Source organism: Poecilia latipinna, unplaced genomic scaffold (assembly GCF_001443285.1).
Source record: "Poecilia latipinna isolate Pla-1442-1.1 unplaced genomic scaffold, P_latipinna-1.0 Scaffold556, whole genome shotgun sequence".
Lineage (NCBI taxonomy): Eukaryota > Metazoa > Chordata > Actinopteri > Cyprinodontiformes > Poeciliidae > Poecilia > Poecilia latipinna.
In genome coordinates this window covers 215,772-226,810 of record NW_015113172.1, presented here as the reverse complement: position 1 = coordinate 226,810, position 11,039 = coordinate 215,772, and the positions used below count along the sequence as shown (strand labels likewise).

The following is an 11,039-nucleotide window of genomic DNA, read 5'->3' as shown; positions in this document are numbered from 1 at the left end:
ATGCATTTCCTTTTCTCTACTTTTTTTTTTTTTTTTTTTTTTTTTACATAGATAAAATGTAAAAAAAAAAATCAAAAAAAAAAATCCCTGAAAACATTCAAAGTTTAAACTCAAGTCTCCAACTTCTTGGTAAACTTGAAAGTACAGAAAACCCTAAAATTAATAAATCTTCATGTTTTAGGCTTTTAAATGCTGAGTCCAGTCTTCTTGAGGCTTCTCCATATAATTTGCAAAATCATAAAACCACGACTTTACATGGCAAGAATGGAAACAGCTAAATTTGTCATGAATCTCCAGTGATTTATTTAAGACTTTCCTTCAACCGATGACCATTCTGCACGTTTAATAGTCAGCATTTGGAAGCCATGCATAAAATAATGAAACAAGGACACGTCATTTTGAGCTTATTCAGCTATTTTCTATATGTTCTTGGCTTACGTGAGCACCAGAACAGCTAAATTAGCTCCAAAAGCCCTTTATGCTCTGTTGAATTTGCAAGGACTCTTTGTTTTGACTCCCCCGCATCACCTTAATCTCTTAACTTGCAGAATCGTTTGTTTGGAGAGCTGCTTAATAAAGCTGAACTATTTGTGACTCCTGATTACAAGCCCCAGTTCGCTTGTAAATGGGCTGTTGAAGCTAAAGGGAACATTTACTGAAAATGCTTTGAAGAGAACTTTCAAACTGTGCCTTAAAAGTAGGAGCAACTTCTTAAAAGTGCTTGCGCACTCGTATTATCTCTGATGAAACACTACACGAAACAAGAGTGGACTTTGGTTCTTTGTGCGAAGTTCGTCCATTGGTGCCACGCAGAGTAAAGTTGTGTGTGCAAGCACAAGAATGTTGATCGGCAGAAACAAACCCCAAAAGACATCATGCACCCCAAAAAGAGTTTTGTTTTTTTTCTTCGTTCCCCAGCAGGGCAGCGTCCTGCTGTGGAGCACAACGTCAAGCGAGCTCTCAGTGCACTTCCTGCTGCAGCCTGGGAGAGCGTCGCATGCGAGAACCGGAGCATAAAGAACAACAGAGTCGACGCTATCTGACACAACTTGCATTAATATTATATTAAAACACCTTTCCAAAAGACCAGATCAGTGCACACACTCACACCCATCAACATCAGAGAGCGTTGCTCTCCTCATGAATATTACACCGGTCTTGGCGTTAAAAGCTTTTTTTTTTTTTTTTTTCCTCCGGCGTTGCTGGCAAAACGCTCCACAGCTGTCGAAGCAGTGTTGGAAGGTGAGAGGAAGGTGTGTTGGGCTGAACAGAGAGTAACTGTAATTCAAGCGCGAGTTGATATGTGTTTACGATGATGGAGGAATTTCAATTTCTTAGTATCTGGTCATCATTTTAGTGCAGTGAAGAGCAAAATAAGGCGGATTATGATGCATCAAGCAATGAGTAACCAGGAATAAACAAGAAAACTAAAAACTAAGATCTGTTAAAAAAAAACATTTATAAAAGCTTGATCTTATTGATAAGTGTAAATCTTTAATTTTTGCAGGTATTGTGATTACATCTGTGATTGAATATATATTGTCCAGCTCTGTAATATTTTGTGTATTATTACGTCGTAGCTCACAGAATAACAGACAATGCCCTGCAAAACACAAAAAGTGTCTTTTCCTAAAGTGGTTGTGCTCGATATGTTCACAACCTCTGGAGCAGCAAGGAACATTTTTAAAATGATAATACAATGATTCTCAAAGTTACCACAGTTGGTAACTTTTTTCGTGCTTTTTTTTGCTTGTCGGTGCGAAATGATCCTCCGTGCTTTACACAGTGTAAAGAACAAATGTCCGATGAAAAGTTGGTCTCTGATTTTAAATGATTTGAGGTTAAAGGAAAAGATTGAAGATTTAAGATTCCTGCAACTTTTATTCTATTAAAAAATAAAATCCAAAAATAAGCATTTTGAATTATCTTTATACTTTCCCACTTTAAACTGAGACAAATGTGAGAATCTGTGCGTCAACTTAAATCAACCGAAGTCAATATGTTTATGTTCTTTTTGTTAAGAGAATTTTAGCCAGGGAAGATTTTCTTTCTTTCTTTCTTTTTTTATAAAATCAGCCACAATTTACACCTTTGATTTTGAATTATTTACTACTAAGTTGTGACTTGCATTTTAGATCCAGTTTAAACATTTTCTCAGGTGAAAACACTCTCATACCCAAAACATGCAATTACTGTAGAAGAGCCTTTAATTAGCACTCTTCTTCTTGTCTTGCAAAAACATTCAAATATCTTGAGCTTTTCCACATTTTTTTGTCACTACAACAATTTCAGTTTTGGGTGGGAATAGACCAAGACAAAATACTGTACAGTTGTGAAATATAGAAAATGAAGCTTTCATTCTTTTTAGAAGTAAAATCCGAAAAGTGTGGTATGCGTGTTTTATTCACTCCCTCTGTGTCAATTCAGTAAAGAAACACATTTTGTCACAGTGAGTATCAAAATTTGTTCCGCCGTTCTCAGTTTTATATAAGCCTTGAATAAACATATTTCTCTGTTCCTGCCCCGCGCTGCTCTTGTTCCTGTTAAATACTGATTGCTTTCACCTGTGCTTCTGCCCTTATGTAGCCTTTACCCTGCTACTGGAGCTTCCAAACTTCCTGATGTAGTTTTGTCCAGGTTTCCTGCATATATTGTTCAATTCTCTACGATCCTGCGGGTGCTACAATCCCCAGTAGGCTGATATTTGTCAATTCCTCATCAGTTGCATCTTTGATAGATGATAGATGAGGACTTCCAGGTTAACCACCTCTGCTGGAGTCGGACCAAATACGTAGCTGCTGACCACCTTGCACATTTTCAATTTTGTAAATAAAACTTATTTAACCTTTCCTGGGTTCTGGATCTAAAATATATTTTTGTTGCACAAGCAAACACATGGAGCTCTGGTTGTGAATGATTTGTTAATGATGCATAGCTGAATCATTCTTAGTTATACATTTACATAGTAATTACTGTGTAAAAGTTTCAAGGCCACTTTGACAAGAACCATAAAGCATCAGAGCAGAGTTTTTAAATTAAAACGCCTTAGGATCATAGAAAAAAGAACGGCACGTTTTCGACATCTCTCATAATAAAGACCTTCTCTAAAGGTGTGAAAGGTGTGTCATGGTAACTATGTAATTATGAAAACGAGTTTGGCAGCTGAATAAATCTAAGAAGTGATTGACAGAATGATTTTTTCTTTTTCCCATTGCGGCCGCTCTCTTCTTGCTGAATTCTTTGTCAGCATTAATGATCTGATGATGCAGATCTTCCCATGCCGCAGCAATTACTAACTTTTAAATGAAAACTTTATTAAAATGAAATATCGTCGTCCTCGCAGCTCTCTGAAATATTTGTAAAAACATTTGCATCTCCTCTGAAGGCATCTGCTGGTTTCTTCTCCGCTCCAGCCAGTCGTCATCTCTGCTCTTCTGCATGCTCACACACCGCACCGCGCTCTCCCGGCGTCCTTGGACCCGGCGTCCTCTCCGCACCGGCAGCAGAGCATACATTAGGCTCTTCTGGGTTGCCCTTGAACCTCTATAAAGTGCTTTTTTTTAGAGTTTCCCATCCACCAGCGCCGGCTGCTCAATGGAAACATGGACATAAAAGACTTCCAGCTCTTTATTCACCCGAGGGTGTGCTTTAAAGGCACAAAAGAATCTAATTTACGGCTGAATTGACATTCAAAATAATAGTTCATTTGAATTGTAAAATTAAAACACAATAGCACTTTCTCCAGGAGTGTGATTTTTACCTGGCAGTGAAAAAAATAATTTAAAAAAATCCTCTGCTTCCAGTGGATGATGCATTTGGCTTTTCATACATCTTTAAATTCCATTAGCCTCTGTGGTGATGAAATCACATTTCATACCATAATTGCAGTTTTTTTTTTTTTTGTATATCTTAACTATTCTAACATAACATTTTGTGTTGCATATCGTAAACCCAGAGCTGAGTGTACCTTACACAATAGGAAGTGTAATATCCATTGTAGTCCTGTGGAGGGAAGTCCATTTTTTTTATACTTTTAATATATTTTACACTGTCCTCTCAAGTGAAAACACACAACGATTAAAGCTGCAGTGGGTAATGTTTATAAAAAGTTAATTGTTTTACATATTTGTTAAAGCTGTCTCTAGAAATCTTGGCTCACATTTTATTGAACCGTTCGAAATCCTAAATTCATCTTTACAAACTGCGGCCTCTGGGGGCTCCTGTGTATTCGTACAAAACAGAAAAGCAAATGAAACGCTTTAACTCTAACAAACATAAATCCGTGTTATAATTAGAGACATATTTCACCTCACACGAAGCAATCACAATACATCGTATGACAACTTTTCCACTAATCCTCTTCATCAGTTGAACAAACTGCGACATAGAATTAAACGAACGGGGGGCGAGTCGCCCAATGAGGTTGAGACTAATCTTATTTTACAAGGAAACATAAATCCCCTTGGTGCCTGAATGCTCCTGCACTAATTCCCTGCAGTTTTAAAGGTTAAGAACCCCCAATAAATAAGCGGGGCACCACATTAAGTTTCTGATCAAGAGATGGATAGACGAGGCCCTTGAGCGCTGTTGGAATGTGTCATGTTGCATAAATTCCCCGACTAAACTGACAGCGATTACTCCCTAATTAGTCCGCAGAGACAAAGGAGACGTGACGAGGGTGAACCACTTCTGTCAATCGTATCGCAGCGGCGCTGTTGTGATGCTCGGAGTCGAAGCCTACTTGTGTCAAAAAAAAAAAAAAAAGTGACTCATTTGTGTCTTTGTGTCTGCTTTACAAAATACAATTTACTCAGTTTTGCTTAATTGACGGCATTTGGTGTTTGATTTTCGTGATTATAGTGTCGTTTTGGGGTTTTTGTTTAGGTAGGGGAAAGCTGTGCTTGGAGAAAATTATGGTTTAACTTATTGGGAGTATTCTACTTCCTTTATATGTGTTGGTGTAGAGGGTAAAGGGACCATCTGTGTTTCCATGCAGTGGCTTCTAATTAAACATTTAAGTGCTTTTGGGAGTCATGCTTTAATGTATTCTTTTTTTTCCTCTTATCCCTCCTGTTGTTTTCAATATTTGGAACCTGAAGAGATGACAGCAATGAATATAATAACATCTCAACCAAAACATTTTTTTTGTTTTCAGGCTTGGCTGCCCACAAACTAATCAAAATTTAGTGAATGTAATTTATTTTTGTTGGGATTTTATGTGACAGACTGCGACACACAGTCGTGCAAAAAAAAAAAAAAAATAATCACACAGTTTTCAAACTATTAAAATAAAGGAGAAGGAAATTGTTGTAACGTCAGTGACTCAATGTGATCGTAAATCTGCTTATTTGATTGGTTTAACATATATTTCTGTGTTTAAATCAGGTATTTTTTGCAAAGTGTTTTGAGAATATAAAACGGTGCTATTCGAGTAAACTGAATTGAAATAAAAATTAAATCCGAACAGTGTTGTTCGTTGCTGTTATACCCTCAGAATCAATACTTGAAATACTGCAAGTCATTCGGTTTCCATCCCCGCCATCTTTTTTTTTTTTTTTTTTTCTTTTTTTCTTATTTAAACTCAGTCAAATGAAAAGTGTGTGTGACCAGCAATCAACTGGATTTAGGTCTGGACTTTAACTGTTCTCATGTCCAGAACCAGCCTGTGTTTACATCCATACATCTTCCCGTCATCTTGGACCACCTTCTGTAAAAAAACAAAAAAAACAAACACATCCTGATAACATGATGCTGCCACCAACCTATGTCTCTACGGGAACGATGCGTTCAGGGTGATGATCACTGTCGGTTTTCTGCCGCACTTGTAGCTTTATATACACCAAAATAAATACATAAAAATAATTTTTTTATGCCCCCTTTATGGATTTCTTCCAGCGTTGGCTTTCTTCTTGCTTCTCCTCCAAAAAGGCAGAATGAATAATCCAACTGAGCTGCGCATCTTTGCAGCTCCTCCATAGGTAATATGCACCTCTTGGCTGCTTCTCTGACTAATGCTCTCCATTCATCGTCTGTCGATTTAGGTGGATCATCAGAGTATGACTGGGTTACAGTGATAATAAACTCTTTCCACTTATAGATGATGGATTGGACACGAGATGATTAAAGTTGTGGATGTTATTTTATAATCCTCTGATTAAGTTTATCCCTGTTCTGTCAGATGTGTTCGTTGATCAGCATTAATCATTTTGTTCACTAATGTGAGCTTAGACAGATCTTTGAAACAGTCTCACAACAACTATACAGTAAATATATTAAAACAAACACATGCGGATATTTATTAGTTTAGTGAATTTTAAAGGCAGATTTAAAGATGCATCACTGTAAAAGGAGTAAATACAAATTCAAACCATACTTTTCATATATTTAATTTTTATTTAAAAAAAAAGGTTAACTGTAACGTCATAAAAAATTAAAACACATTTTAATTTGTTTATTACGTTAAAAGAAAATAATATTTCTATTGTCCAAGTATTTATTTTCAAATTCCGTTGTAATTCTGAACATTTTACTTTAACACTATTTTTTATTTTTTGTCATGTTGGAAGTGGTTGAAACCGTCATTAGTATTTTAGATCCATCAAAAGCTGTTAATATTTTATCAAGAAAGTTAAACAGCAGCACGAAAGCGTCCCACTGTTAGAAGAGCTTCATCAGATTATATCTAATCATATGGTGGCGCTTTGTGATAAAGCATCAAAATTTGATTTCTTTGTCACTTTTTCCATTTGGCCTCAGCACATTGTTGGACTCCGCTTAATCAAATCAGCCCTTAATTAGTTTTTTTTTTTCTTAACCAATCTCCCAAATGCTTTGAGGAGTATCATAATTCAGATTTCAGCTTTGAAAACAAATATATTTTACTAATTAATTTGATTCTAATTTGCTTTCTCATTCATCTGCTGCGATGGATCTGCCTTCTTGGAGTCAGCCTAGTAAATGAAGGAAACCCAGGCACGCCGAGCCGAGACCCTCAGAATCTCATTAATGCGCTCACTCTCCTACATTTCCTCTGTCTCCCTGGTGGTGCTATCAGAGGAGTGAATCTGTGCGTCTTCCCTGCAGCTCTACATGAGCTCCATCTCCTCACCCCACACTGTCTGGCTAAAAACATGCAACCCACACCGAGGCGTTTCGCTCGCTGCTAGTCACTTAGCTGCGGTCAGACGGAAAATCCATACAAAGACTGGGAATAAAAAAAAAAAAAAAGAAGTGAGAGAATACCTTTAAACGCAGTGTAGCCCATTAGGTTTTGCAGGATGAAATCCACACAGACTCGCTCAGAAGGATGATGATTATTATCTCTCCTCTCATTTTCAGGGTCTGGTATGACCTTCTTTGTCCGTGCAACCTGGTGTGCTGCTGCCGCCGCTGCCAGGTTGAACTAGCCAGAGGGCACCGGGGGTCCGCAGAGGCCCTGTGATGGATGGTCGGCGCTCATTTATGGAAGAAAAAACTCTGCTCTGCAGAGTGTTTGGTTTTCTGCATGCTCCAGTACATGTGTATGTGTGTGTCTGCGAGAACTGACACAGGTAAAAGAGAGCAGGAGGTGAGGTGGGCCTTTGATTCTGAAGCGTGCCACAACCTTGACCTTGCTTCTGGGCAAAAAACAGGCCAAACTTTGTTTATATCTGGAAGAGAAAGCGAGAGAGCAAGAACTCAGCTGACAAGGTTTTAAAGGCCAGAGGATAGTCTAACCTTGGCAGAGAACAGACTGGACACCGGCCAGCCTCATCTTCACCTTAATCCCCACGCCTAATAAATCCTTCACCAGGCCCTGCAGAGACCGCAGCATATTTCACATCATGACCTGATCATTTTTCTGATAAGTTTTCACCATTACACCCCCAAAAGAGCTCGCTGAGAAACATCCCAGTGAAAGTTCAAAAAGGCGCAGCACTTCCTTCTTCTGACTGTGGGTGGCACTATTGAGCCAGTGTAGCTTGAGCGGCTGGATCCAGTCATCAATAGTCAGATGAAGACAGGGAAAAAAAAAAAAAAATCCTCCCCTGCTGAACAAAAGGGCAATTCACTCATAGTGGGTTCTTGATCCAGCTTCCTGCCTCCACCCACCCTGGAGGCTGTGATGGATGTGCTTTCCCGCATAGGTGGTTATGAAATGCTTAACAACGTGACATAACAACGCATAACAATAACAATTTCACTTCACACCATTCCTCAAATACCTCCACCGTTTAGGCTCTTTAGGTAAAGCAAATTAGCAACGAACAGCTACCAAAAAGAGATCGCAATTAACGACATGGAAAATATGAGGATGTAAAAATCAAAGATAGTTTACAGGACAATAAACATAAATAAAAAAAACCGAAGCATTAAAAACCTTTTAAGTGGATGCCTTTTATGAAAGCTTGATCGTTTCCTAAGCAGCTCATACTCGGTTAGATTTGATGGAGAGTGTCGACAGGCTTCACTTTTCAAGTTTGGCCACAAACTCTCATTCGGATTTGTGTCTGGACTTTGACTGAGCCATTCCAACACGTGAGTATGCTTTGATCTAAACCTCTGAATTTCAGCTCTGACAGTATGATTTGGGTTCTCCTGCAATCGTTACGATCTTCTGGATTACTTGGTTGAATATTAAATGGGTTCTGTGTGTTCCTTGTGTTGTTCAGTTGCTTCGAGTTGTGTGTTACGGTTCCACTGACCCTCGTTTCAATCGAGGAACTCCTGCGTTACATTGTAGTTTTTGATTCACTTCTAGCCATTGTTTTTCCTTGGCTCAGACTTTGCTTTGCGGCATCTTCTTCACTTTCATTTAATTAGTCCCAAATGTTTCTTTTACCAGTAATAATGTGTTTTTATACTCCCCAGATTATTCAAGTCATTGTGTTTCAACAGCTTGCTCTTCTCTCTTTAATGTAAATCCTTGGTTTTCTTAATGAAACATTCACAATTTCATCCTGCCTGACACATTGACCTTTTAGTCTCAGATCTTTTGTAGCTCATAGCAGATTGTTTTCCAGGATTCTTCTCTATTTATCTTCGTTTACCTTCCCATCAGGTCTGACAAACTCCTCAATCTAAGCTGAAGAAAAGCATCTCCACACATGATGCCGCTACCTCTGTGCTTCAGCTGAGACTCTTCTTATGGATTTCTGACCACAATGGCTTTTCTGAGTTAAAAAAAATAATTAAAAGTCAGCTTTATTTTAACAGTGCATTGTATCGAGCTGCACCTATTCTATGAAATGTTGCACATTAGTGAATATCAAAGGAACGCGTCGCCTGCTATAATTGTATAGATCCACCCTGGCGAGGAACACGTATGCATTATTAATAGTCACATATTACAGTATTCTGCGGGGGAAACGAACAAAGTTCTCCTGCACAGAAGAAATCAGACATGACAAATTTCTTGTTTGTCAAAGAGGCGAGTTCTCAGCGCTGACTAATAAAAAGCTGCAGAGAGAGCGAGGGAGAGGGAGAGCGGCAAGCTTTCTTTCCAAACAGGCAATTTTCCTTTTGCCTTAACCCTCACCATGACCCTACCTCTAACCTCCACCCTGTCCAATACCACAGACAAAGAGCACATATTTCATGTGTTCAATCATTGTCGCTGACATTATGGCCATTGGCGGGGCTGTCAGCTGTGACTATATACTGGCTAACCCTCAGGTCCCTGCAAACACAGCGACGGCAGCCCCCTCAGCCTCCCACGACGATAGCTGCCTGGGAAATAGAAGTACAGCCTCCCTGTGATCATTCCAGGAGCAATCCTGCCTAACAGCTCTGGGCTTTATGGCTCTGCTGCTTCTGGTGATTCACACTCTGTCATATAGTGCAAGCACAGCTACACCAACGGACAGATTCATGGGCGCACGCCGGCTTGCACATAAACACCTGCTCGCAAACACACATCGGCGAGGCTCACGTAAAGGTAAGCATACAAACCGGGCGGATTCCTGCTTACGCAGGGGAATACATGTCAGTTCTACAGATACAGACTCTGATGCATCAAAGCGTGTTATTATACAACGTGCAGACTACTTTTCATTGCCGGAATAGAAAAGAGTAATGCTTTCTTAACTTGGGTAGCAATAATGTAAGTTTGGGCAAAATCGTTGGGAAACAAGTTTCACCGAGAATAAAAAGCAATGAAGATTAAAACACATGTGAATATGAAAATGTAAATATATCAGGGTTTTTTTTCCTGGAGGCTGAATCTAACAGATGAGACAAGACACCAGCTGACTTTACTGACTATCTGAATTTTAGCCAGCTATATTGGTTCTTTAAACCAATATATTTGGATTAGCCAGTTATTTGTTGAAAGACTGATAATTATTTCCACTGGAATAGAGGTTGGAGATGGTGCACCACTAACGATCTTCTGCTGGTGAGAGTAAAATCTACAGTATTTCTGGTGAGAGTAGCCACACAGAAAAGTAAACCAGTGTAAAAGTCAATGAAACAGTGTTCATTTCAACCAGTATTACCTGTGGTTTTTACACAAATCAGTGACGACGACACCTATGGATTTCCTGTAAAAAATAATGCAAATATGATGATGACGACTTGAAGGTCTGAAGATCACGTTTGCCTGTGATATTCCAATTTGAATGTCAATTTAAAGAAGCAGAGTCCACGTTGGATTTCACACAAAATGTTAAAGGCCGATTTTCCAAACTACTGCCTTGCAGTGAGAAGGTTTTGGGTTTGATTCTGGGCTGCAGCCTGTCGGAGCGTCTACTTGTTCTGCTTTGGTTCACTCCAGGTGCTTCCTCTCACAAGTTGCCCTGTGATGGACTGACAAGCGGTGCAGGGCGTACCCTTCCTCTCGCTCTCTGGGGATATTCACCAGCTACACAAAAAGTTTGGGATGTCTGCATAATAGTAAAGAGTGAGAGCTGTCAAACAGACAGAGGAGAAAAGTGTATCAGAGCAATGTTTTGTCGTGAAGAGCAAATTGTTGGGAGTCCAGTTCACGCAGCTTTTGTCAAAAGGGTCGAACTTGTTTACCAGAGCGGCTGGATCTATAAAAAAAACAAAATTTACTCAAA

The 11,039-nt window shown here is 39.1% G+C and overlaps 1 long non-coding RNA gene across 1 annotated transcript; it reads left to right on the top strand.

Annotated features, from left to right (window-relative positions):
• The first annotated feature begins 8,863 nt into the window (after positions 1 to 8,863).
• Positions 8,864 to 9,197, top strand: LOC106953018 (uncharacterized). Its single transcript, XR_001426102.1, has 2 exons — positions 8,864 to 8,897; positions 9,041 to 9,197. It is a non-coding gene; the product is annotated as an uncharacterized LOC106953018 (long non-coding RNA).
• The last annotated feature ends 1,842 nt before the right edge of the window (positions 9,198 to 11,039 follow it).